The 27,810-nt window shown below is 38.7% G+C and overlaps 1 protein-coding gene across 3 annotated transcripts in view; it reads left to right on the forward strand.

Moving 5' to 3' along the window:
- Positions 1-27,810, forward strand: part of ANO10 (anoctamin 10) — a 129,936-nt gene that overhangs the window by 89,078 nt on the left and 13,048 nt on the right. Inside the window, exon 13 of one of the 3 annotated variants that reach the window (XR_010609870.1) lies at positions 22,088-22,254. The exons of the other annotated variants lie outside the window; for them this stretch is intronic. The gene's annotated coding sequence lies outside the window, so the exon portion shown is untranslated. The remainder of the gene's footprint in view (positions 1-22,087; positions 22,255-27,810) is intronic. 3 annotated transcript variants of the gene reach the window in all.

Raw genomic sequence — 27,810 nt, forward strand, 5'->3', positions numbered from 1 at the left:
AGGGTCTTCTGCACTGGGTGACATTCATGGTTGCTCGTTGTACCTCTTCAAGATGATGTTCTTGCAGAGATTTTTCTAATACTGATGTGCATCTTGGAATATGATTCTGGGTATGATGGGCCACCATAACTGCTTGAACTGTCAGTGAGCCTTAGAAGTTTCCCTTTTTTGGTGGGGGAAGGAAGAGAACAGCATCCTTTTTTTTCTTAAAAAAAAAAAAAAAAAACCAAACAAAAAACCACCATGTAACACTGGGAGAGCAAGAGTCATTGGTTCTTAACATCCTGCATGATTATCTTGTGAAATGGGAACTGAAAACAGTTTTTGTGAGGCTGAAGCAAATTCAGTGGATTTCTGCCTCATTCAGTGCTATAGACACCAGTAGTAGAGGGCTCAGAAAAGGACTACCTGTAGCTTTAGGACTACCCTCAAAGCACCACTGATAATAAAAGCAGTGCTGAGCAAATACAGGGCTGCAGTCAGACTGCAGGAAAGGCAAGTAGCTGAAACAATTTCATTCAAATAATCAAAGATTTGCAAAACAACCCGTATGTAAGATTGGTGAAACTTGAGCTCAGACATTGAGTTTAGGTTAAAACAGATTGAGATGAAATAAAACGCTTTATGTTTTGACAAAGACCACCCCCCCCCCAAAAAAAAAAAAAGAACCACAAAAAACCCAGAAACCCCTTAAAAATAGTATTCCTTCTAAAGAAATTTTTTTTTGTCAAAAACTTCCTTTCCCCACTTTCTCTTCTTCCCCCACCCTCGCCCCCAAAAAAAGAAAAGGTTGTGTGGCAGCACTTTTTTTGATAGTCTCCACTGGTTTGTGTAATCAGACATATATCATGGGTGATGTTAAAATAGAACCATTACTAATCATGTTGATTGCTGTAGGTTTTTGTTTTGTTTTGTAAGAGTCCAAACCTGCTTAATTCAGCTTTGCAAATGCAGTGTTTTCCCTAGTGAATAGTCAGAATGCTTTCAGACATGTCACTGTAACATTTGCATGTGTTTGGTAGCAGCAGGGATATAATGCGAGTAAGATTCATTATATTTTCATAACGTGGTTTTTAAGCATAGAAGGACTTGCACCCTGTCATAGGAGAACAGATTGTGTTTGAACGTAGTTTTGTCAGTATATTTTAAACATGAATTCTTTTAATGCTGGACCTTTCTTGAAAGTATGTTTCTGAAAATTACTTTAAATATAAAAGTGTTAGCAAAATCAGAACAAATGATGATCCTTTAAGAAAAAAAAAAGTAAAATCAAAAGCCCATTAATTTGGGAAGAAGATTTTTGCGTCCCTGTTTGTGACTATTCAGCTGAAGGTGAGATGACATCAAGTCTGCCTGGTTTACGGAGAAGTGAAAACTTTTAAATGTAGGACCCTTGATAGCTAAGATTATAAATGTAAACTTTTAAATAGATATGAGTATAATGTGATGGTAGCTGATACTTTTGCATGCTCTTAATGGGAACAGAAACAAACAGTGCACCAGCTTCCCAGCAGGTGTAATTTTCTTTTCCAACAGTCCATTCGTTCTCTGTGACTATTGCCAGGGTTAAAATTGTCCATCAAGTTGTGTTTCTCTAACAGCTGAGTCTCTCTGGAATGACAATCTGTTCTGCCTTTCTCAAATCCTGACCTAAAGCTTGGTGATGGAATGAAGATTAATCAGTTCAGTCCTCTCCTTTTGCCTTGATGTCCCAGATCACTGACAAGGTATCATTTCAACAAGAAAACATGGAGTAAGGGGGCAGAATAAAAACTATGTTAAAATTGTTCCTACTGTAGGAATACTGCAGCTACATCAGATTTTCTTAGCTTTAGAACCCAGAGAAGATCCCAATTATAAGTGAACTTGTTTGAATACAAGGAAGAGGGCTGTTCCATTTCCCATACAAATGAGAGTAAAGTACACAGTGAGATTTGATTTCAAGAACTCTTGTAACCAGCTTTCAACAGGACATTCATATGTCTGTAGTTACAGACTTCTGAATAATGGTTGCACCTGTTACTGAGAAGGTGAAGGACTAGAGCAAGAGAAAAAATGAAATTTGTCTCATTAAATTCCATCGGAAGAAAAGAATCCTAAAAGATTACACTTACCATGATCTGATAATGAAATTTGCTTTGGAGAACTGAATAGAACTTGCTGATGGAAAGGTAGTATTTGTTGCAAGCAGCTGTTGGCTCCTACACGCCTATCACATTTTAAATATCCTTTTCCCTGTGCCACCTCCAAAGATCCCAATGAGAACAATAAGCCCTCTGCCCCAAACCTCTGTCATCCTGCCTATCCTGTCTACAGGGAGAACTCTTTCTGAGACTAACTGGAGATCAAGAAGCAGGAACCCATGGAATCCCTGAAACAGACACAAAAATGTTAAAGTGGGTTCAAGTCCGTGGATTGCTAGTGATGACACTTGCACCATGACCGAGTCTTTGCACATGCTGTGCAGCCTGATCATGGTGATTCTAAGAGCAGGTATCCAACATGATATGTTACCTACCCAGCCACTGGGGTTTTATTAATCTTGAACTTGAAAAAAAAAATCTCTGCCTACTTGAACTGCCTTGAATACTCATGCTTTTTGTTGTATGAGAAATAGCACTCTCGTGTTGGATGGCAGAGAGGGACTCTTCATCAGGGGCTGTAGTGACGGGACAAGGGATAATAGCTTTAAACTTAAACAGGGAAAGTTCAGGTTAGGTATAAGGAAGAAGTTCTTTACTGTGAGCATGGTGAGGCACTGGAACAGGTTGCCCAGAGAAGTGGTAAATGCTCCATCCCTGGCAGTGTTCAAAGCGAGATTGGACAGAGCCTTGGGTGCTATGGTTGAGTGTGAGGCAGGGGGGTTGGAGCTAGATGATCTTAAGGTTCTTTCAAACCCAAACCATTCTGTGATTCTATATGTATCTATTTCAGTGAGGTAGGTAAGACACATGCCAAATAAGCAAATCCTTGCTATATTGGATTGAAAGGTCTTGTTCTGAAATGAGATATAATTTTTTGTCTGAATAACATGAAAAATAAGTGGTGTATACATGTAAATTTTGTTTGAATTGTGCAGTGTCCATTGATAATTTAATATGTTATCTATATGGTGTAAGTAGCTGTTGTGGTTTAAGCCCAGCTGGTAACTCGGAACCATGCAGCTCCTCACTCACTCCTCCCACTTCTTCCTCCTCCCACTCCTGAAGGGATGGGGAGGAGAATGGAAAGAATGCAACTCCCATGGGTTGTGATAAGAACAGTCCAGTAACTAAGGTATAATGTAAAACTACTACTGCTACCACCAATAGTAATAATGGTAAGGGAAATAACAAGGGAAGAGAATACAACCGCTCACCACCTGCCAACCCAGCCTGACCAGCGATCTAGCCCTTCCAGATAACTGCCCCCAGTTTATATACTGGGCATGATGTGCTGTGATATGGGATACCCCTTTGGCTAGTTTGGGAGCTATGCATGGAGCCTTTGGACCGGTCACAATGGGGTGCTTTTGCCACTTCCTCCCAGTCAGGCTGATTTCAGCCCCCAGTACAGTCAACTCTTGGGATCCTCCTGTCACTCCAGAAATATAAATGGGTTCCACCCCTTAATAGTTTGATGGCATCAGGGTACACTGTGCATTGGTATCTACTAGAGCCTTATACTTCTGTGGGACTGATGATCCACACAGTCCAGTAAATCCAATTGTCCCTTACCTCCACCTGGCTGGAGGCAGGGCCCCTCTAATAGTGATCCCAATATTTGGTCACTTATGTTTTGTAGAAAGGGATTAGTCGTCTTTATCACAGGAGCTGAAGTAAAATCAGCTCTTACATCCCATCTGGGAACCTTCTCACCAGAGACTGAAGCCACAGCTTTCATGGGATGATCATCCTTGATCTTTGTTCTCGTCTTCAGTTCATGCACCTGTTCCTCCAGAGCTGAGGTAGGTTTTCCATCCCACTTCGTAATGTCTTCTCCATGATTCCACAGGCAAAACCATAGGTGGCCTGTGGCATGTACCTCCTGTATCTCTTCTCTGGAGCAGTAGGACGCCTTTTGTTAATAGCTGGGACTTGGGTTGGTATGTGTGGGAAGCTGGATGGATCGGGTAGATCATCTCTCAATTGTTCGAACTCCTGGGACAGTTTTTCCACAGCTGAAATGATGGAAGGGGTGAGATTGTCTTCTAACTCTCGAATCACTTAATCCACTGTTGATGGTACTACGTCATGCCAAGTTATTGATGCTGATGAGTGGGCATATGATGATGGTGCACTCCATGTAAATTTCTGCCACATGGGTCGTGTACATTTGACTTATCTGTATCTACAGATGCGTTCCCAGCATCCGGGCTATGATGATGGATCATCTCTACAATGGCTGATTCCCTCAGAGACTGGATGCCTTTCTCTGGCATGGTCCAGTTGGCTGAACAACTCATAACATCGTCCTTATACAGAAACCTTTCTTTCACAGCTGCCAAGAGCCACCTCCAGAGGCTGAGGGACCATTTACTTTTGCAATTCCTCTGTCAATTCCTCTTTCCCTAACAGGTGATCCCAGCTGCTTAGCTTCCCTACCTTCTAGTTCATGACTGTTGGCCCCATTGTCCCAGCATTGGAGCAACCAGGTGATGATGTGCTCCCCTGGTTGACGGGTGAAATCTTTTCCCATATTCTGTAGCTCGATTGAGGTCCGGGGTCGAGAAGTCACCTCTTCTTTTTCCTCTGATCCATATAATAACTCTTGTTCAGATGCTGTCCTCTGTAGTAAGTGCATTGGTTCTTCATCTTTCTTCACTGTACAGGTTGCTTTTTGGGCCTCTTGTTTGCTTTTCCTCTAGCGTACCGGGGCAACCGATATAGGCATGAATTGGTCCTTTGGTTTAGCTGCGGTGATTATCACTGTGTTTGGAGTGTCTGCAGTGTCCACCACCAGGGTTGGTGTATCTGCTGTGCTTGGGGGTTGAGTAGCACCAGCAACTGTGTTGTCTGGTGTAGTCAGAGTTTGAGTAGCTGCTGTACTTGTCACTGGGGTTGGTGTAGCTGTTGTACTTGGAGTTTGAGTAGCTGTGTTGTTTGTTGCTTTGCCATCAGATCCAGAGACATCTTTTTTCCTTTGAAGGTGCTGGATAGTGTTGAACAAGGCTCTGTAAGTGTAGGCCAAGCCCTGTTGCCATGGTTTTTCCCTATCTGGTATGACCAGGATGACAACACACCTCATTTAAGTGTTTTACTAGTTTTTCCAGCACTTGTTCAGTGGTGAAGTTCCAAAGCACTTGAAGAGGCTCACTGGCCTAGATACTTGCCCATACTATCCCACAGACCCTGCCACTGATGGCTGTCCAGCCTCGGGGAAAATCTCTTGGTCCTCCTATATTGTCGTCTAACTAATCTAACCCAAACCCGACTCTGCTTAACTTTAGGGATCAGATGAAATGGTCGTGGGTAAAACACACTCTGTATGTGTGCCAACATGCTGATCCCCCATCACAATCAGCAGGCAGGTCTCAAGGGTACTCAAAAGGCCATACAAAACCTTCAGAACTCAAAAATAATGCTGTAAATAGTCTGGTGGGGGAGCTGGGGATGTAAGGGAATGTCTCTTCATAGCTTGACCACCTGAGGAGGGAAAAAAAGATGTGTAATTGCTAAACACTTCCATTATATACCTCCCAAAGTATAGAGGTGATGACCACACTGGGAACGCAACCTAGATCAGTTTTGTGATCTATTCTATTACAAGTCATTACCATAAAGTACAGCGAAACGAGAACCTTAGCCCAAGTCCCCCAGCCAATAAACACTAAAACAGCAAATACTGAGTGCTGAAACTCTGAGATCAACAGCAACAACTTTGAGAGCCAGTAAATCAGCATTGTGACGAATATTAATCTGAAACAATGAATGCTTATCACAAATACGATTAGGCACACTCTGTTCAGATCTGTCATTATCTCAACCCTTCGTGCCCCACATTGGGTGTCACAAACAACTGTTGTAGTTTAAGCCCAGCCGGTAACTTAGAACCATGCAGCTCCTCACTCAGTCTCCCCCATTCTTCCTCCCCCTGCTCCCGGAGGGATGGGGAGGAGAATGGAAAGAATGTAACTCCCACAGGTTGAGGTAAGAACAGCCCAGTAACTAAGGTATAACACAAAACCACTGCTGCTACCACCAATAATAATAATGATGAAGGAAATAACAAGGGAAAAGAATACAACCGCTCACCACCTGCTGACCAATACCCACCCTAATCCAAGCAGCAATCTGGCCTTTCCAGGTAACTGCCCCCAGTTTATATACTGGGCATCACATACTGTGGTATGGAATACCCCTTTGGTCAGTTTGGGTCAGGAGTCCTGTCTCTGCTTCCTCCTGACTTCTCCTCCTCCCTGGCAGAGCATGAGGGTCAGAAAGTCTTTGGTTAGAGAAAACATTACTTAGCAACAACTAAAAACATCGGTGTTACCGGTGTTGTTCCCAGGCTGAAAGTCAAAAACACACCCCTGCACCAGCTACTAAGGAGAAAAATGACTGCTACTGGTGAACCCAGGACAGTAGCACATGCGGTTTTTTTATGCTAGAGTAGTCCTTCTGCAGATATTTTTCAGACTTTCATCATGGACCATTGCTTTTTCCACTTTCAGGTGTCTAATTCTGTACCTTCCCCAGTGTCTAAAGAGTTTGTGTAGTTGAAAACGTATTAAGAGGGGTGATTTTCGAGACAAGACAGAAATTAGCACTTGTTATGTTCATACTGTATTATTTTTCCTATTTTTCATTTTGTGGTGTTTACCTGAACATAGAAGTTTAAAAGGTGAAGTATTTTAATGGATAGGCCACAGCTTTTTTACTATTACAGATACGTACAAATAAACCAGTTGTAGAGAGTGTTACCAGTGTATACACGGGTACAGAACTTTTTCACTTAATTCACAAGAGACAGCAAAATCTCTCAGTATGGTCAAAGACTGTGTTGCAGAGTTAAGAGGGGAAACATTCTCTAGATAGTTCCATCTATCTCCTACTGAATTCACTCCCAGTACCATTTTTTCTGATGCTTTCTGCTGCAACTTGAGTTTCAGTCTGATAAGGGATCTTTTATTGCAGAGACCATTCACTTTACCATCACAGACTGGGGTGACCCTATTCTGCATGGCTTGGATCTCTGTCACACAACCAGTGACAATTTGTGCAGTTGGCTCTCCAGCTACTGTTCTGCATCCTCTCATCTAGCTGTAGTTAAGGATAGGTGGAATTGATGCTCTTTCTTTTCCAAAGCTAGACAGAAAAAGACTGCGTTGCAGGAGGTTTCAGGTTTTGAATGCCTCCCAGCTCCTGAAGTGTCTTACTGGGGGCACCTGCCTGGCAGGCACTGTGAGTGATTGACTCTTAATCAAATTAGTATCCCCTAGGAGTCACTGAGGTCCCACAAGCTGAGCAACATATGGCAGCATTTGGGTTTTGGCTTGGGGTTTTTGTGCCACTCATAATTTTCTAGAACAGATTATCAATTCATGTTTCATTTACATTCTTGTAATTTATGCATGTTTTTGGCAGTTTAGTTTTGTTCACTTGCTCTCTCTTGCTGCCTCTCAAAATTTGTGATAATTCACAAATTTGAATGTAATAAAATTCGTTTTGGGGAGAACCTTCCAAATGAACAGATGGATGTGAAGCAGCTTGGTCCAACAAAGGTGGTTTTATTTGTTTTAACTCCAGAGCGTTAGAAGGCTTCTGCAAACCCTACATATGATCATCTGTGTTAGCTGAAAAGCAGTCATGTCTGACATAGGGTTCTGTATTGTATCAGAATACTCACCAGTCACTTGTTCATAAATAATTAGCAAATACGTGTTCTGTGTTAACACCCACTCTCTAAGACTTGCTATATGTAAAATATAAGGAACTTTGCTATAATATCTTAAATAATGTTGCCCTTTACCAATATCCAGACTGATATCTAGACTGCATTTAAACATGACCTTTAAGAGTTTTTGATTAGTTAGAAATTGGTTAGAGGTCATCCAGCCCAGCAGCCCCATGTTGGCCTAGCTGATATAGCTAAAGCTGCTTGCGGACTAGAAAAGGTCATATTTTTAAGATAAGTGCTTCTTCCAGATTGACACTGTCAGAGAGGTTTTTGGGTTTTCCTCCTGTTTGCTTTGGAAGGTTAAAATAATCAAAATTAATTCTTTGTTTTCTGGGACACACTGAACTGTGTGAGTCTTCTCTTTGTGAAAACATTCTATGCATCTGTAACAACAAAAAGACCTACCTCTGTCACTAGTAGAGATATAGGCCCTCTAACTCCAAATTGAATATACATGTGTGGCAGGGCAACACCAGAAAAATTTACTCTATGTATTTCATTGATATTCTAAATGAGGAAAGTAATATTTTCACTCTTTATTGTACAACCATGGTGGAAATATATTGTTCAGTGATGGGTGCCTCTTGACCGAAATGAAACTGATAAATGACAAGAGACTGTCGAAGCTTTGATCCAAATATATTGTTCAGTGATGGGTGCCTCTTGACCGAAATGAAACTGATAAATGACAAGAGACTGTCGAAGCTTTGATCCAAATATATTGTTCAGTGATGGGTGCCTCTTGACCGAAATGAAACTGATAAATGACAAGAGACTGTCGAAGCTTTGATCCCTTAACAGAGCATGGCAGGATGTCCAGTGTTTGAGAAAGGAGCATGTAGAGGGGAAGGAAGACTGAGTCTCATATTCTCCCCGTGCCAGATCATACAACAGAACCGTGACCTTTTGTTAAGTCAGCTAAGAGCAGGCATGGGGTATCAGTCAGAAAGAAGTTTTAAATTTTCTCTCCCTTTCATGTGTATGCTCCACCAAAGCAACCTGCTAACTTCCTTAGGAGGGACTGGTAGCATTTGTATTTCCAAAGGAACTTGGTTTTGGTCTTCCTTAATCTGGTATAAACGATTAGGAAATCAGAAAGGAGCTGTGATACCATACCAACAGTGCAGAAGATGAATATGGCAGGTCTGCAGCGGTTAAGCTCTGGTAGGTTTTCTGGCTAATGCACATGAAAGATGTGTGTGGGAAGGAATATGTACCTACCAGAGGTACGTTTGTAAGTGTTTTGTCCCAGTATCAGCAGTTCTTTTTAATAATGGTACAAATGATTCCCTTGAGTTATGTGCTAGTCCGAGCCAGCAGTTTGTAACCTTTGTTTACCATAATATAGGGGAGATTATTTGCTGACCTGAGTCTCATAAGACAAATTGAGTCTAATTTATAGTCTTACAGTAGTCTTATTTAGCTTGTCAAGAGAAGGGCTGAAAGATGCCTTGTCATGTAGGTATGTATTTACTAGTGCATGGAAGGATAGTGGGAGACCTTTTAACCTTCTTGATAAAAATGTAATTGTGGCCCAGTGGCTGAAATTAGATGTTACATAGAAGAGGCACAATTTTGTTATCTGTGAAAATAGGTGAATGTTGGTCCAGATTAGAAATAGAGTATATTGGGAACAAAACAGTCTTTTATCAAGGATGGTATGCCACCTCTAATAGCAGCCATGATCAGATGTCTGGGAAAGAGCAGGAAAGCATGGCAACGAGGTACTGTGCTTCCTCCTAAAGCTCTCCTACTTTCCAGTCATTTTTAGCTCTGATTTTTCTAAACCAGATTCAGTTTCTTTGTATTTAGTAATCTCCAGTGATTTTCTATTCCATAGTGATGTTCTGTCTCCTTTTTAACCATTTTTAGCTTTAGGGTCTAGAGTGTCCTTCGTCAAGAAGTGCTACAGCTCGTTATTCTTGGTGTTAAGAACATGGGTTAATAACTTTCAGATATCTTAATATATTCTAACCAGGTTTTAGTGGAAAGTCTTTAGCTTTTACACATGGGAGGAGGTGTTCGGCTGAACTGTCATGGAGGTCCTTTTGGCTTCTGGAACCTGAGTTTGAGATTCCATAATTTTGTTTTACAACAATGGCTTTGTAGAAAACATGATGGCCTGATTTGCTTTTAGCTTGTTAATGATGCTTGCAAATTTGCTTGAAGAAAATTAGTATAATCAAATTATGTGCTTTATGGCTTTTAGCTAACTTCTTTTTTAACTCTGTTCGTATATAGGTGTAATGTGAGTTGGTGCAGAGTCCTCTTGCTTGGAGACCAAGTTAACATTTTGCTAACACAGTGAAAGCCAGACTGATTACCAAATTTGGAAAAATTCAAGTTGGCAAGGTTCTTATATTTTCTGGTCTTCCACTGAGGAATGGTACATGAACCAACTTACCTGATCTGTTCCTTGACACTATAGCAGAGATACTAGGTGCTGAGTGTAGTATCCTGTCCTTTTCTCATGGAAAATTATTTAATCTGCCAAAACCTGAGAAGTCTGGTAACTGTCAGCTTGTAGTTGTCATTAGATGAGCTATGCAGGAGTTGCCAGTGGTTGATCTTATGGCCCATGTCTGTTTGAAGGGTGCCGGGTGGTTATACTGCAACATAGCAAGTGACATTGTTTAGTTTCTTAAAATAGCTAAGGTTATTTCTAGCACTTGGGACTGAGACACTTAAAAGTCCATCTTCCAAACTTAGTTAACTTTATAGAAGAAGGAAATACTGCATTGATGAGGAATGGGTTTATATAAGTATAAATATAAATCTAAAGTAAACACTCCATTTGTAATGAGCGATACTGGCTTTCTTACCAGAGGCATTTATGTGTAAAGTGTCAAGCATTTGCTTCATGACAGAAGTGCTCAGAAATACAAAGAGGTTGAATCTTTCTGCTGTTTGGGATGCCCTGTGTTTCAAGGCAGGGTACTTTGCTTGGGGGAATTCTGCCTGGCGCCAGAACTGTAATGCATGGCCAGGTTTCTGCAGCCCCTCCTTTCTGCCTAACAGTTGAGTTACATCTTTCCTTTGCAACTGCTGTGTGCCTTTATTTATTTTCTTAAAGACATCTTTATAGTCACAACAGACACGGGCTTTTTAAAAATTTCAGTTGAATATAGGCAGCTGCTTTCCTTGGAGTAGATACATTTAAAAGTTACAGTCCTCATGCATTGTGTGCATAATGTTTTCCAGCAAACATTTGTCATAATGGGGAGCTTTGAGGGCAAAACCATTGCACTAAGATAAGCATTTGAGAGTCTGCTTTAATGCCCAAAGCCTCTTATCTTTTTAGGTCAAATTATCTTGTATCCTATGACTGTTTCTAGGCATGCTACTGCTAAATGCTACTTTCAAAATTTAATTGTAAGATATCGAGGATATCTTACAATTAAGGTTCCAACTTCAATGGCAAGAACAAAATAGTGTGTCTTACAGCTGGCACTGAAGGATGCTAGTTGAATTGCACTTAGAATATTACCCATGCTTTTTGTATTCTGCCAGTGTCAATATAATAATACTGGTGCAAAATGAGGATGCTCCATTACAACAGTGTGCTAGGGGTTAAAATCTTTAATCTTTGTTGACCAAAATCTTCAAGTCATTTACATTTTTAGTTTTCTGAAAAACTTTATTTTACAAATGCTGTTGCCTGCAAGCCATAAATAATTAGAAGCAAACATAGTCTAAAAAGAAAAAAGGCATTATGTACTTTGTAACTGTCCTAGAAAAGGTAAATAGACCTAATTTTCTTAAGAGCAAAAAGCCTTGGCTTTTGCATTGATACCAACCAAGAAGAACAATGCAATTGATAGAATTGTTGGGTGTTTTTTCACAAGATATTTTCCAAAGTTGTAGCTTTGTTAAATAAATGAGTAGCACACAACAAATTTCCTTTCCCTTTCTCCTCAGCGAGTGCCCTCAGCTGGTATTTGCCATCCATTCGGCTAAGGATTGGATTATAGAGGACTGAGGAGAACCATTTGTAAAAACAGGGGTTCCTTCTGCTGTGAAACAGTGTCTGTAGTGTGTGCCACTAAAGTTATGTTTACTGGCAGGGGATGTATGTGAAAATATCCAAAAAACAGAGACCTCATCTGTTTCTGCTTGTAGCTGCTGTGATGCTGCTTGTAGTGTCTGTAATCTAGGGAGCTCAGGGAGTGAGGAAGTAGGTTTTAAATGATCTCCTCAAAAGCCAGATAGCAAGAGAGAGAGAGGGGAAGAGCTGTCAGATAGTCAAACATCTGGGCGATGGTTTGGCTGTCGCAGTGTGTGAGTTACGTAAGTTGTGTAAGCACATTGCGTAAGTGCTCCCCAGCGCTCTAGGTCACCTGCTGCTCTTCCAAAACTAACCACCAGCCGCCTGAAACCAGCTCAAAAATCACAGATGGCACACTTGGAAAAGGGGCATCTACATTATTTCTACAGCAATGGGAGCATGTTATATATATCCAAGTATATTCAAAAGTAATAAAATGATTTGCAAGAAGAACAAAATCAAATGTCCACAAAAAATTTTGACTCAGTATCACTTTAAAAGAGCAGATGATGTACAAAAACTTGTATTGCAGTGGAATATGTTTCAATACTGTGAAATGGTGGGGAGTTTTAGGCCCAGGAGGGAGAACCTGATGCTGTTTATATGCAGTCCAAATAAGCATTTCTTTGCATTTGGAAAAGAGAATTGCAGCTCAGCTTTTGCTAGCTTTTTTGATACTGCTAGTAAAAAAAAAAAATCTTCTGTAGATGAAACTGCAGCTCTCCTGCAAATAGAAGGGTAGATATTTCTCCAGAGGGACAAAAAAAAGGTGGGGGAATATATGCTGAGGCATCTTCAATCCGTCACAGCTTAAGATCAAGACCAAAAGGTGTTTGATGACGACGAACCTTTTCCACCCTCTGAAGCAGATTTTTATTGGTAGCTGGAAGAGCTTGACTCTTCATGCTTCAGTCAGATAGCTGCAGCATCTTCTTGACAGTGTGCCAGATTTAATTTATATTGCAGGTTAAGTGGTTGAAATTGCTGTATTTAGTAACTGTAACAGGTAAGAGATGACAGCTCTACAAGATGTTCTCTTAACTTATTGGAAAGATTGAATTCAGCTTTTTGAAAGTGTAGTCTTTTTTCATCCCTCAGTCTCCTCTTAAAAACTCGCTCAGAGATGGGGGAGATGGCAGAATACCTTCATACTGTTGGCATGGGGTCTTTGCAAGGAGTTTGTTTTCACCCAGATATTCTGGAACACGGATAACATGTCCTCTGTGGATCCCAGAGACAAAGTGCTGACAGAGCATTATAATGTCATTGTCTAGATAAACCAGGAGCACTGTCAGTTCTGCTCTGTCCAGAAACACTTTGCTTTGGAGCTGGAGTATTCACCATTAAGCTGAATCCTCTCTACCTGACAAACATCTAACTAAACTGAACATGTTCTTTATTGGAGTCATGTCTTGGATGTTGCATCCTGTAATCAAACTGGTCTTGAAAATCCTAAGGAAAAAAGGATATGCCTAATGCTCCGTAACTGAGATACAGATTGTACTGGTACTCTGCTAATATGTAAGTCCAGTCTATAGGATATTTACTACTTTTGCCTGATGCTGCTTCACAGTACTGCAGGCAGGATCTGTGTTCCTGTCCAGCATTGCTCATCAGATGTGTTACAGAAGGGTTAATATGATTCATTGACAGAGTGAGAAGCAGTTCATCTCACCTTCTCCGTGAAATCTTCTCCATGAAACAACAACATTTTCTGTAGACTGACTAAGTAAAAGGAAGGAAATTCTGGCTGATGGCAGTCTAATGTTAATCACTAACCTGTGAAAAGCTTTTTACTATTTCAGTCTGCCGCAGCTTTCCATTAACTGTACAAAGAAATGTTTGGCAGAAGTTGCTGCAACCTGTTTTCTTACTTCAGTGAGTTTCACCAACGTGATTTAATAAATGTACTCATTGTCTTGTTGCAGTTCACCCTGATCTGTAATCAGTTCTTAGGCATTTTAAAGTCCCTGTACAGTGAGTATTTTGAAAACATCCATTTATTTGCCACTATGAGTGTTCCACAGCTCTATGCATAGTGACAATGGAATTAATTCAGGACAAGAAATGAGCTAAAAAAAAAAATTGTTTAAGTAAGCATGCCAGTCTTGCTCTGCTTGGCAGTTTGTTTACATTGATTTTATTAGGATGCAAAGAACTAAGGGAGAAAAGAATCTGTTCTGAATTGTGCTGTTCACTCATCACAGTATTCAGTATTTAAACAAAATGTTGCAGCCTCTTAGGTAGATTAAATTGCATTTAATTTACCCTCATTGTACACACATTTTGGTTGTAACAGTCAAAATACGCAGTTCCCGAAGGCCGTAATTTCAGTGAGAACAGAATGTGCTGGGTTGGAAAGAAAGCCTGGTGCAAACAAAATTGAGTGCTGACACCTGAAATTGAAAGTTGAGGGAGATGGAGGAGTGACAGGAAAGGTAGTTGCACATGGCACGCTCGGAAGATATTCCTTTGTTTGATTTTTCATTTCACATTGATACCGAAATCAAGGAACTTCATTCTCTTCATTGGAGAAAAAATAATGATCAATTCCTGCTTTCATCATCATGCTGAAATGTGTATTAACTGTGAATTCTCTTGTTTCTGTTTGAAGTACGTCTTTATTTTCCCAATACAGTAACTCCTGCGCATGTATACACATCCTTACACATCTGCATGTGCACATGGGTCTGTACATAACCATGTTTCTACATAACAGTTTATAACTGTTTCTTGGTAATTCTGAATCAGCTTGTCAGTGACAAGCTTAATAGTAATTGTGATATTGAATCATTCTGTAGCTGCTTGATACCACTTTTATTTATTATTTATTTTTTAAGTATTAAGTTTTTCCCTCTGTGTATGTGTGCAGTTTGTGGTCTTGAGACTGTATATGCTTTTGTGGAAATACGGTTTTATCTGCATGAGCTGTTCTTCCTTTTGTAAAATAACTTTCACTATCACGTGTTTTTTGAGACAGAAGTACTCCAGCTTGATTAGAAAGGCTAGGCTGGTCATGAGAAATTTTTAGGTATATTAAACCCTGGAATATTGGAGTAGAGGTTGGTTTAATTTCGCTAACTGGGAATAAACAGTGCAGATTTAAGAAGGTCAAAACAGTGATTCTTTCACAGCTGAGTGGAAACCAGTTTCTGAAGGCTGGATAGATGAATGAATGCTCTGTGGTTGTGCTTTTTAACTACTCATCTGAAAAAAAAGAAAAGATTGCCGTAACATTGTGAATCCGTAAGCAATGTGAGATAATGTTATTTTCCAGACATGGCTCAACTGAAATAAGAAAAGCATCATTACACAAATGCAGTGAGTTTGACATTTTTAGTGTGCTGAAAAGATGCATGCTGCTGGATAAACTTTGTACACCTTTATACACTCAACATACTAGCTATTTAAACGACATTTCTGTACTGTCTAAGGACAATCCTAATGCCCAATATATCCACATGTACAGATGATTGCCATACACCTTAAATCGTTGAAGTCAGGGAATAGAAGTTAGAGCCCTTTGCATGTGAGAAAGAAAAAATATTTTGACAGCATAAAACTCCTATAGCCAATTGGAAGTGTTTGTTTACTAGTAGTATTTTGTTATCATCGCTGATGCAGTCAGTGCAAATAATTTTATAGACATACTGTGAGAATTCACTTTAGATGTGCTTTAGATATCCCCTGTTCCTGGAAGAAAAGCAGAAAAAGAGCTTCCTGTGGAAGGTAATTCAGAACAGGAACCTAATGCAGGTTCCTGTTATAAGCAATCTATGTTATAAGCAATCTATGAAGGAACCTACCCTTCTGTTAACTATATACGGAGCATCTCGGGACAAGTCTCCCTTAGGTTAAAGTGTGAATATCTTTATGGATAGGCACCAGCTAAGAACTTGGTCCATAATGTGAATCCTGTGTGAAAATAAAAGCGCTTTTAGTTTGACAAAGTTTGGAACAAAGGTATGTCATAATTTACTTAAGGGTGAATAATGGGGCCCATTAACACAAGGCTGAATTTGAGCTTCAGAGAATGTATCATCCTTATCAAAGATCCGGCTTGGTAGTGTCTATTCATGTCTTTTATTAAGCATTATTAAACAGTATGGCTTGACTGAAATGGATGAATGGAATGTCTTTTTAACTGATAGTCCTCAATTTTACAAATACTTTGTCTAAACGTAAATGCATATTTTGAAAATCAGTGCATAAAAATAGAGCATATGGTGGTTGAGCATGTTATTCTGTTTATTTTTTTTTTCATACATATCTTAGATCAGTTGGAAGAACTCTAGGACCAAAATAATTCCTATCCGCTTGTTTCTTTGTTTATGCCTTAAGGTCTTTCTGTTTTCACTTTTTGTATTGTTTCCTCCATTATCATAATCACTGTCTTACACTGAAGGACAGTATACAATTAAGTTTCCTGCAGTGTTACACAAGAATGATGTGGTTCACCAAGGGCAGTGCAAAAAAAACCCCAGAGGCATACTGTTGTCTGAGAAGAGCGTTGCAAGCAGTTTCTGTTCTGATCTTAAGAACTTTTGCACCTGCACCAAGTATAAACTTAGCAATTGGAAATTTGACTTCAAATTGACTGAATCCCTTGAAATGAACACACTAGAGAGCAGTCTTTGTTTCCAAGACAACAATCAGCCATGTTCCTAAGGACACTCAGGGTGTTTAAATGATAAGGTTGGCTTCAGAGCGCGTCTTTCTAGATGTAAATTCTACATTCAGTGAAAATCTCTGGAACTACAAAACTTTCATAATGTGGAATGCAGCTCTCAATACATCCTTACTCAGTCATAAGAAGACTACAAAAGACAGAAGACACTCCTACAAAATACATTACTTTCCAACACTATATTCTAAGTATGTTACAGTTGCATTTCCAGTTTTTCATTGTGACTATTATAGGAGACAAATGGTTATATTTATAGCTAAGTTCATGTAATACTTTCTGTTAAGCTACAATATTAAGCTACAAAATTAGAACGATAGCAAAAACTAGGCTCTGGAGGATGTGGTTAAAAAAAAAAAAAATAAGTTATTTTGCCAGATCTAGTCACAGTGGGATCTAATGAAGAGCTCTTAGCCCTAAAGGAACACATGATTGTGATGACTTGTTAATGCCTGATCATGGGTTTATGAAATGTTCTTTATACAGCAGAAGTGATTTCTTTTCAGGAAACTTTTTACAGATGCTCAACAGAGGGCTTTTCCATACCTGTGTGGCAACATGAAAGAATGATGATTCTGTGGGGAGAAGCATGCTCAAGGAAACAGTGATGGCATTTCGTTTACAAAACGGTGGGAGTTAGCTCTCCATGTCTGAGTGCTGAATAGATTGTCAGACTTCTGAAAGGCAGAAGTTCATTTCATGCAAAGGAACAGTTAGATGAAGAAAATTATAATAAAGTCAAAAGGACAAAGTAGAAAGATTGTTTTAAGAGTGATGTTTAGGGTGGTGGAGTTTTTTTAATGGAAGAGAGGGTTAGATGATTGGAAGCATGACATGGAGACAGGAATTTGGTGTTGAGACAGGTTTCCCATTTGTGAATGATTCTTTGCTCTCTAGTTATATGTTTTATTTCATGAATGTGCAGATTAAAATTCTTAACACATTTTGGAGATATGTCTAGCTTGTTTGTGAACTGAAGAGTAGATTTGGAAAATAATCATCCTGAGGCAGTACTGTTGGTGAGAAGCGAGTTGCTGAATAATGTAAGTACTTCTGCAAATCCTTGGGGACAGACTTCTTAAATTACAGTTTCTAATTCCATATTAACTTGAAATTGTAACCTATTTAATTCTCTTTATGCAGAAAAGATTGCTTCATTTTGGAGGTTTATTAATCAGCAGATATACTTCTCTGAGAGCTATCACTGTAATGGTTTTGAAAGCCTCAGTTGTTTTCTAAAATATAGGTATTAAAACCTGTGTAGCTTTCCTGTTGAGTGTAAATGGTGAAATGTACAAATCTGTTTCACTTAATTACTTTTTGCGAGAGTCAAGAAGCACGGAAGTCTTCAGCCAGAGTTATCAGACCAACTCCATTAGATTTGAGAGCCTCCCACTCTGAAGAGATCTAGCCCAGAGGGGTCATTTGGTGATGTTTGGTGCCTAGAATGCCCAGTGTTTTGAAAGACCTAAAACTTAATGCAGCATGAATTAGCAATACCAAAATGGAGACTGAAGATTTGTTAATGATATAATGATTGTGAAGTGCAGCTGAAATTGAGAAGTCGTGAATTGAAGGGAACTTGTCAAACCACGGTTTTGTTCCTTGTGCTCCGGCTCATTATCCCAGGTTGTACTGGAATAGAGTTTTGGGTGTTGATTCCCCCCAGAAGTCCTGCCTCAGTCTGTGGTAAGTTAGATGATGTTCAGTGAGGGAGGTTGCTTTACCTAAACTTATTTTTATTTCCATTTCTAATTGGTTATATTTTTATATTTATTCATACATATTTATTTTTATTTATTTGCATTTCATGTTAGTGGTAAGGTGAATATTTTCTTTGCTTAGAACCTAACCACTATTCCTTGATTTACATGCTGTTTGTTATTCAGGGTATACAGGTCCTCTCTACACCGTGTAAAGCACAATCTATACTCAAGCAGTGTAGATTCAGATCTGTTTCATCTGCAAATAAGTGGGAGTCATACATAAGGCTTGTATCAGGAACATTGTAATTACATTCGCCACTTTCTGTTTCTCTGTTGCCTACTTAGTATATTCTGAGATGTGAAGAAGGTAGAGATTTTGCAGCTATAATGTATGATAATGTAATCAAAAGCTGAAGTGGGTTAGAAATGATGGTGGATTAAGTGTCTGATTTCCACTCTCTTTCACTACAAATTGTCTTGCCTTTAGAAATTTTTGAAAAGTTGAGCTTACATTCATTTCAGTTGCCAAATACAAAATGGAATTGACAATCTTTAACCTTAAGTAACTTTTATCAGACTAAGACTAATATTTAGGTGTACATGCTCCATAACAATCTGTGCAATCCAGATGTTACTGCAAACAAGTGAAAGCTAGTTGCTTGATACCGTAAGTGAAGTACTGTTTCTTAAACATTGCTAGTCTGCAGAGAAGAACTTGCAGTGGTGTCAGAAGTGACAACGTATGTTTCTGCTTTCCTAAGACTCTCTTTTATGCTGTAATTTTTTGTAAATGTGTTTGCACTATAAATCTTGTTTAATTAGAAATTTCCTCTGTTATGTGTGTTGTACAGTAGGATTGTTTGCACTATAAGGAAATCAGCAAAAATATCAGATTACTTTTATCCTGGGAGGCAAAATTCCATAGTAATCTGGATTCTGTTGAAGTAGCTAGATATTTAATATACTCTTCTAAAATATTTTCATGAGATGCTTGTCTTCATTGACCTGCTTGGTGCTCATCAGGTGCTGCATATGATGGAAAAAGTGGTTTGATACATGTAAGTGGGAAGGCACAGTATTATTTATTGAGGTATGTCATCACTGGTGTCGTGGTTTAAACCCAACCACAAAACCTGTTCACTCACTCCTCCCTCATCTTGCCCTCCCCCTGCTCCCGGAGGGACCGAGAGGAGAATCGAAAAGAATGCAGCTCCCATGGGTTGAGATAAGAACAGTTTAGTAACTAAGGTATAACACAAATCACTACTGCTGCCACCAATAATAATAATGATAAAGGAAATAACAAGAGGAAAGAATACAACACCTTAACACCAGCCGACTGATAACTTGCTTCACTCCCTCCAGCCGAGCACTGAGCCATACCTCATCCAACCCTGCAGTCCCTAGCCCTTCCGGGTCACTCCCAGTTACATCCCGGGCATGACGCACTGTGGTATGGAATACCTCTTTGGCTAGTTTGGGTCAGGTGTCCTGTCTCTGCTTCCTCCCAGCTTCCCCTCCTCCCTGGCAGAGCATGAGGCTCAGAAAGTCCTTGGTCAGACTAAAACATTTGAGTTATCAGCTCTGTTCCTAGGCCTAAAGTCAAAACACAGCGCTGCACCAGCTACTAAGAAGGAGAAAAATAACTGCTACTGCTGAACCCAGGACAACTGGAATGCACAATAAATTCAAAACTAGCATGAAATGCATGAAAAAGACCATAATGCTCACTTATGTGGCAGTCTTTCTGCTGTGTGGTTATATACTATGTTGTTCGGGGTTTTTAAGCTTTTTATGGTTTTACACATTTCAGAAATTTCAAAGTTGTACAGTAAAGACTTACGGTAGCTTCTAAATATAAATAAGCTTAAAAATACATTCTGCAAAACCACAATGATCCATTTAATAAAATACCTATTTTTGTAAACACCCTGAAAGGAGTGGGTGAAAGTAGTGGGACACAGCATGTGGGCTTAATCTATTTCGTATAAATTTGCTGTGAATGCTCTAGTTCAATATAGGTAATGTGCAATCTGTTCTAAACATCCAGTTGTACAATAAGGGTAATTTGTGGGAGACAGTTATGGATCTCAAGAGCCCTTTCATCATTTGGAGTATTGAGTTAATCTCCTCCTAAATACTCATTCAGAAAGTGCCAGAAGACTGCTTGTTTGGTTGCCATGGTAGATATTATTCTCCGGGCTCCTTGGAGAACTAAATTTCTATAAACTGTGAGTGTTTTCAAGTTTATCAAAGCAGTAAGATGTAGTTACTCTGATTATTGTTGTTGTTCACAATTTCCTTCTGTCATATGCTTTTTTATTTGAAGAATTTTATTCTTCAAAAAATGTTCAAAAATTTCTTTACCTGCTTTCGCGTTCAAATAGGAAAGTAACTTTCATTTAGAGACCAAAAAGGGCCGATAGAGTTTTATGGTCTTTTTTAGTTAAAAAAAAAAAAATATATATATATATATATATATCAGAAAATTGAGTACCAGGAGGCTGAGAGACTAGTGAAATTGGCAGAACTCTGATAAAAGCAGGTTGTAAGCAGGGAAAGGAAAGAAAATACTGTTCTCAAGTCTGTACGGGGCAGATACTGTGAAGGAGACTGAACTGACTTCTTATATAATAAACTTGTCTGTTGGTGTTTTCTCATGGTGCACACAATCTGCTTATGAGTAACTTAACTAATGAAGCCTGATTTCCTCAGGATTTATGTGGTCCCTTCCTCCATGGCCCTGGACCTTTAAACATCTGATTCAGGTGTGAAAGTTGCAGATTTTAGGCGACTGTTGCCGTCCACCCCTGAAATTCAGAGACTAGCTTGACATTTCAAGAGGAATTATATAATGATTATTCTGTGGCAATTAAATTTGTCAGTTCAAGTTGTGTGGTTATGTTTGTTGTTTGCTTGTCCAGATGCCTATTATAATGTGCATGCACATGTGCTGAGAACTCTTGAGCTTGGGCTTTTTATCTTATTTTGATGTTTTGGTTACTGAAGATGACTACACTCAGTATAAGCCTATCACTAGGGAGGCTAACAGGGTAAGAAGTCATCAAATTTTGCAATGAGATACTTGCCTGCGGTTACCCAGGAACACACATCAGTGTTCAAATTAAAGCATTGACCTCACAGAAAATTCTGTGGTCCTGGCATCTGAAAAGTAATCCCCTTGTTTGCTACCATATTACCAAACTGCTCCCTTTCAGAGACATCCGGAAGCAAAGCTGTTCTTGGCAGACTTGTGTTATCTGTGCAACTGAAAGAATCTAAAATCTAACTCCTAATCAACTCTGAATATGTGGGAGGATACCGCTTTGAATCAGTGGCAACGTGAATGATCGTGTGGACAGGCATTGAAGGGAGGGAAGAAAGCTCCCCATTAGTAATTGGAGTTGTCAGAAGTGTTTTGTCGATATGCAAATTTACCATTTATCTACTTCAAAAACGTTTCTTATCTAGTGTGAGGGAACAGGGCACATACAAACTCTTTAGGTACCGGATAAGCAAAAAACAGTATTCATTATCTACTTCATTGTGAATATGCACCCACAGTGTGAAACTGCGTAAGGATAGCACTTGTTAGTCTTCCTGAAAGGTGACATTTAGTATGTGTACAAAATGTGAATATGTTCAGAGCAAACCCAAGGGGAAGGCAGATACTCAGAGAATTGAGAAGCTCAGGGTAGGATGATACATCACAAAGCACTTAAAATGGATGAATAAAATACATTAATTACCATTGCATTTTGTCTTAAAAATCAGTTTGGTTTCTAGCACAAGACTGGGGAAAATGCCATTCTGGACAGAACCTACGTGTAGTTCAGACTGCCAGCAAATCTGTTACAGACCATCTTTTATTGGAACAGCGGCTGAACTATGAAATTATTGAACTGTGAAGTGATTAAACAAAGAAAAATGAATAAAAGAAGGTTAGTTTCAGTAATGTGAAAATTTTTTTCAATATGCAAGCAAAATAGGGAGAACATTAAGTGGACCAAATGAAGCTGGGTATGTTCATGAAGGGTGTTTGGTTTTAAACTTGGATATCTACAATGATTAACATACAAGCATTTCCTGTCTTTCTCTCTTTCTCCTCTAGTGCATCATAAACTCAGCATTTCTGCTGCATTTGAAGTCCTGTATGCTTCTGTGGAAAAGCAGTGAGACTTGACATTTGGGAGATGCAAGAGGTTTTGTGTTCAAGTAAAGATGGTTGGGGTCAAAGAGCATGGCAGTCTTTAATTAGCATGTAGCATTCTTTTCTGTTAGCGTGGGGAATATTGTAGATGCTTAGTGCCTAGTGTGTAGTTAATTCATTACACCCTATGCTGTAAAAACTACAAGAAATGTGTATTTGCCAAGCTGAGAGTAACCATTTTTATTAGTAATACAGAGGACGGGATGTTATATCTTTAACAGATTATGAAGTTCTAAAATTTATTCTGAGGTAATTTATAAAGCGGACAAAACTGGGGATCCCTTAACCTTCTCTTCCTGAAATAAATATTAAATTGAAGTGTCTGACATACATTGACTTGACAAAAATATATAATATTCTTATAGAAATGTTTTGAAATCATGGAGCATATACTGTAGCTTTCTGTAGACAGGCATATATGCATCATTGCATATGTATCAGACTCGGTATTGCTGTTTCAGAAGCAATATTATGTTGCTACTCTGTACTTATTTGGTAAGAGACTGGAATTCCCTCCCTCAGAGGGAATTTTCATAAACCCCAAATTCATTTATGTACATAGAAAGCATCTTACCATTATATAAGTAGCTATATACTTCACCAAAAGAATAACTTCTCTTGTATATACTCTCAGCACTGGTTCTCTCTGATGTGTTCTGTGAATTACAAGAAACATGGCACGCAGTCCTAGGTGCTATATGCAAAAGAGAGCAGATCTTTAGGTGAGATAACGTGTTTTTGCTTCTGAGAAGCAGGCTGTCAGGAGGTTTCAATAGAACTGTTAGGCTCTGAATATCAAAGCATGCTTATTAAGGTTCCAGTTCATATAAAAGAGAAGCCTGGAGTAAAATATGGCAAAAGAACTAAATTCAGGTGAATACTTTTTAAAGCTTTCTTGTATTTTAAAGTTTTAGTAAAATAAAATCAAATGGAAAAGCAGGACTAGAAACAAATAGCATATTTTATAAGTTAAGGTGCTACAGTACCTTTTTCTATTGTCAGCAACTAAGACTTCAGAAATCATTTCCGAGCATTATGCTCCTGTGTAGTTTGCTAGGTTATTCACATAGTAATAGGTGTAATGTGCACTAATTATGGATGTATATCCTGTGAAATGAATTGAAAAGAAAAATATTTGCCTTCCTAAAAAGCATTTGGAGAATCTGAAATCTAGTAGTTTAGTTGTCCTGTTTGTTGCGGTTTTTTTCCCCTCATTTGCAGAGTTTGCTGCCTTCCTTCCCGCCCAGGTGAATTTTTTGTTCCTTCTTTTTTTCGGAGAATCTTTTCTTTTTTCTTTTTATGTGCTTCTTCAGTAGATAATGTAATTCATACTCTTTTGTTTTTCTATTGCCTTCGAATGTGTTTGGAGAAATAAGCAGTACATGGTAGGGAATTACTGCATGGGCGTTCATTGCTTTTAGCACAGCCGTAGCAGTACTATTTACCTTGTACAGAGGCTGATTACATTTGATACGCAGGTAAATGGGGATAATATAAAACCATGACTAAAAAAACAGGCAAAAAATGTGATGGTATTTTGAGTGACGTTACTTTAATGATGTGCAGATTGGTTGATCAAACTTTTGGTGATGTGAACAATCATAGTTACTTCAAAGTCATGTTAGAAGAAGTTTAAATTTCATTGCAGATAAAATATTTTGAAGGTTTAGCAGATGTGTGTGGATGCTGACTCCATTGGTAGGAAAGAAGGAGGAAAAAGTTGCAGGATTTTAGAAGTCTTCATAGCTATTTTGGTAACTGTTATGTAGGAGATGGTACCTCCTCCAGAAAGGCTCACTAAACCCAGGTTTTTAAGATTCAGGTCAGACACTGAGACAAAAGAACTGTGTGGTAGGTAACTATTTATATTGCAGTGTTTATATAGTTGTGCACATTATGACTTTGATTGCCTTAGGTCTCTGTAAAAATGCACAAGTGTTAAGTTCCTGCCCCAGTGGTCTTTCTGGACATCTGTGCTACATATACAGGTCACCCGCTGTCTGCTTGGTCATACATGTTCCAAAAGCTTTGTACAGTTCTGCCTGTCAACTGCTTTTGGTTACCTAGGAAGAAAATGGTTGAAAAAGCTTGGGCAGCGAAACAGCCCTGGATGTTTAAAGACAGCTTCACGTGCCACTGAAGCAGGGCTGCCTGAAACAAAACTGGGATTGATGGATATTTGTTGAAAAGAAGCTCTGTGTTAGTGCCCTCTTTGCTTGAATGGTTTAAATAAATTGAAAAACTAAGGAAGCCTGTTTCACTGAAAGGATGGGGTTTCATAGCAGCATCTTCTTATGCTGATGATTTTTTTCAGAAGCTTGAAGTACTCCTATATGTATATAAAAGAGTAACACAGTTGCTGTTTTGTTTCTGACTTGAGAGATGCTTATCAAATTAGTCTGTCTCTTGAAAAAGGTTTTGTCACCTTTGGGGAGCTGGAAAGGTCTGTTCTTACCATAGGTAACATTTGGTAACCAGTGGTGAGGTAAAATCTTAATGAAATGACAGACAGATGGGTTTGGGTTGATGGAAGTAGTGTTGAGCAAACCCAGAATTTAGTTGGTGTGCCAAGTTTAGAAACTCAAAGCTTCGCATGTGGTAAGAAGACATCTTTTTTCTGCAGGTGGGGCACACCCAGAGCTTCCCTTACTTGTTTTAACTTGATGTTGAAATTATCAGAGCAAACTGTTAATCAGTTCATCCAGTTACTTCTCTGGGAGTAATCAGTCCTGTTGTTTCCCTGAGAAGTATACAGAAATGTTGTGAACATAAAACTTTGGAATAACGGTTAATGGGAGCAGCTGCTTGCTTTCTGTATCAGTTAAGCTGATGTCACGAATAAAAAGAATTTTCATATCTGCTTCAAAAACAAGATTATTTTAAATGCCACTGAGGATGTTCCAGTTTGTTGCATAAACATCTAATACAGGAGCATTTATATGGGCTTTAGTAATTCTGAGTTGTAGTTTCTTTCCTAGTTTTTCACTGATCAGCAGAAATCAAGGAAAGAGATTCATTCACTAACACAGGAAAAGACTTCTTTTATTTTAGTCAAATCTGTGCAGATTACATGAGAGAGAAAATTCTGTTAAGTTGTTATGTATGTATTTTCTCCATTATTATTTGTGATTATTCCCATGTTGCAGAAAGGTCAAACACAGTCAAGAAACAGGTTCAGCAGATGGCAGTTTCAATGCAATACATTTATTTGATCAAAAGTTAGTAAGATTGCAAAATTTGAATATAATTATTTCAAGGTTATTTATGTATGAGATTACTACTTAGTAATACAAAGTAACATATATCAAAAACCAGCACATGGAAACCAAAGCCTAACAGCCTCCTGTTAATATTGGTGATAATGCCCCTTTATATACAAGTATTTATGCCGACACTGCTCATTCCTATGAAACTGCATTGCTAAAATCATCTTTTTCTTCTATGTGTTTGATTTTTTTATATATATTTTTACATAGAGATGGATGCAGTATGCAGGTACAGAGAGAAAATGAGAATCTGTGTATTTGGATGCTCTCGAGTTCCTTTTGTAGATGCACTTTTGTAAATTATAGCCTACAATTCAGTTTCTTTTTACTGGGTGTACTCTTTTCCTTTGATGTATTTCATTACACTGCTAATTACTTCCTATTAATAAGTAAAATGATGCCTCTTTTTTAGTATGTGGGAAGTATTTACTTTAGATTATTGAAGAAATCTTTTGCTATGTTTGTGTATTATTGTTATTATTTTAGAAGAGGATGTAGCTGACTGCCATGGCTTTTGCAATTCTGTTGGTACTATTATCGTACATGGAATTTTCCGTCTTTGCTTTCTGGCTGTCCCCAGCACCAGGAAGGAAGCATAAACATGTGAGCACTGACATAATACCAAGCTGAAAGTGCAGAAAATGGATTTTTGCAGCTTGTTGATATTTTGTAATTATTTGTCCTGTCCCAGCTTGCATATTTGATTTGCCCTGAAGGATCTGTGGAAATGTGTGTTCACCTTCCGTCTTATGCCATCACATAAATTTCCAGTGAATTAACTAGGTGACTCATGGGGTAATATTAACTCACTTTACTGATGCAAAATCATATGATGTCTTAAACATTTATTTAGAGTCTTTGGACAGCACTTACTGGCATGTTTTTTAAAATGTGGGGGTTTTTTGACAGATGCAACAACCTATTTTTATGAAGGTCTTACTATAAAATTTATAAAACAACATGTATTTTCTGACAAATGGTAATGTTGTACAATGTTTCTGTAGCAATAGAACAGAGATTTAATGTGCTACAGCTAGTATACTGAGAACTTATTTTAGATATTTGTGGTTGCAAGCTAGATAATGTATTTATTGTTGTGATAGATGAAAACAGAGAAATAGGAATGATGGTACTGGTAACCCAGGATACCCAATAAAAACACTTGGCAATTTATAAGAACATTTCAAAGCAAAGCCTTGAGGTCTGATAGAATTAAATTAGTGTGGCAATTTAACATGAATCACAATAGTTAATCCCTCAGTGCATGCTGAAGCTGGCACCATTAGCTTTAATTTCCATTGAAGCAAAAGAAGGTTAGTCTAGAAGAGCGGCTGGACTGAAGCAGTATATTTCTGTTCAACACATTTATTTCTAGGCTTCAGTTTGTTGCCAGGCTTTATCCAGAGAGCAGAGCAGCAAAGTGGGGCTGTTCTGGCAGTACTTCGTTCCTCCTTTCCTTCCCACTGCTCCTGAAAAGCAGAGCAGGTTGATGGGAGTGGTAGGAGAAGTGTGGCTCTCTTCCCACCAGGGAGCTGCCAGCCTCGGGGACCAGTCCTCTTGGCAGTTTTTCTGCCAGCACATTTGTTCCTTACCAACCAGGGAATTCAGATGCAGAAGGGACCAATTTCTCAGCTTGAAGAAACTGGAAGAAAAAAAAAGTAAGGGAAACGGTGCAACTAGGACACTAGAACACAAGACAGAGAATCAACAAGAAATAAAGAAGGAAAGGAAGCAAAATGCTTTAATAAAGAAGGCAAAATCACTTGACAGAAAAGAAAAAGGAGGAAAAAAAAGAGTTTTACCAAGGCATATGAAAATTGACTAATTCTGTTCATGGAAGGGCTGCATAGGCCAAGGTTTGGGTTGAAAAAGTAGAAGAATAATTTCAGTATTTTGTTTAGAAGGCAACAATTCTAATTTGGAATTTTAAAATGACAATGTTATTAAATATGGAGTAAATTACAATGTTATTAAATTCTTATAAATTTATATGTATTTTATATAATACAAGCAATCTGCTT

This window comes from Lathamus discolor, chromosome 2 (assembly GCF_037157495.1).
Source record: "Lathamus discolor isolate bLatDis1 chromosome 2, bLatDis1.hap1, whole genome shotgun sequence".
NCBI classification, from domain to species: Eukaryota; Metazoa; Chordata; class Aves; order Psittaciformes; family Psittacidae; genus Lathamus; species Lathamus discolor.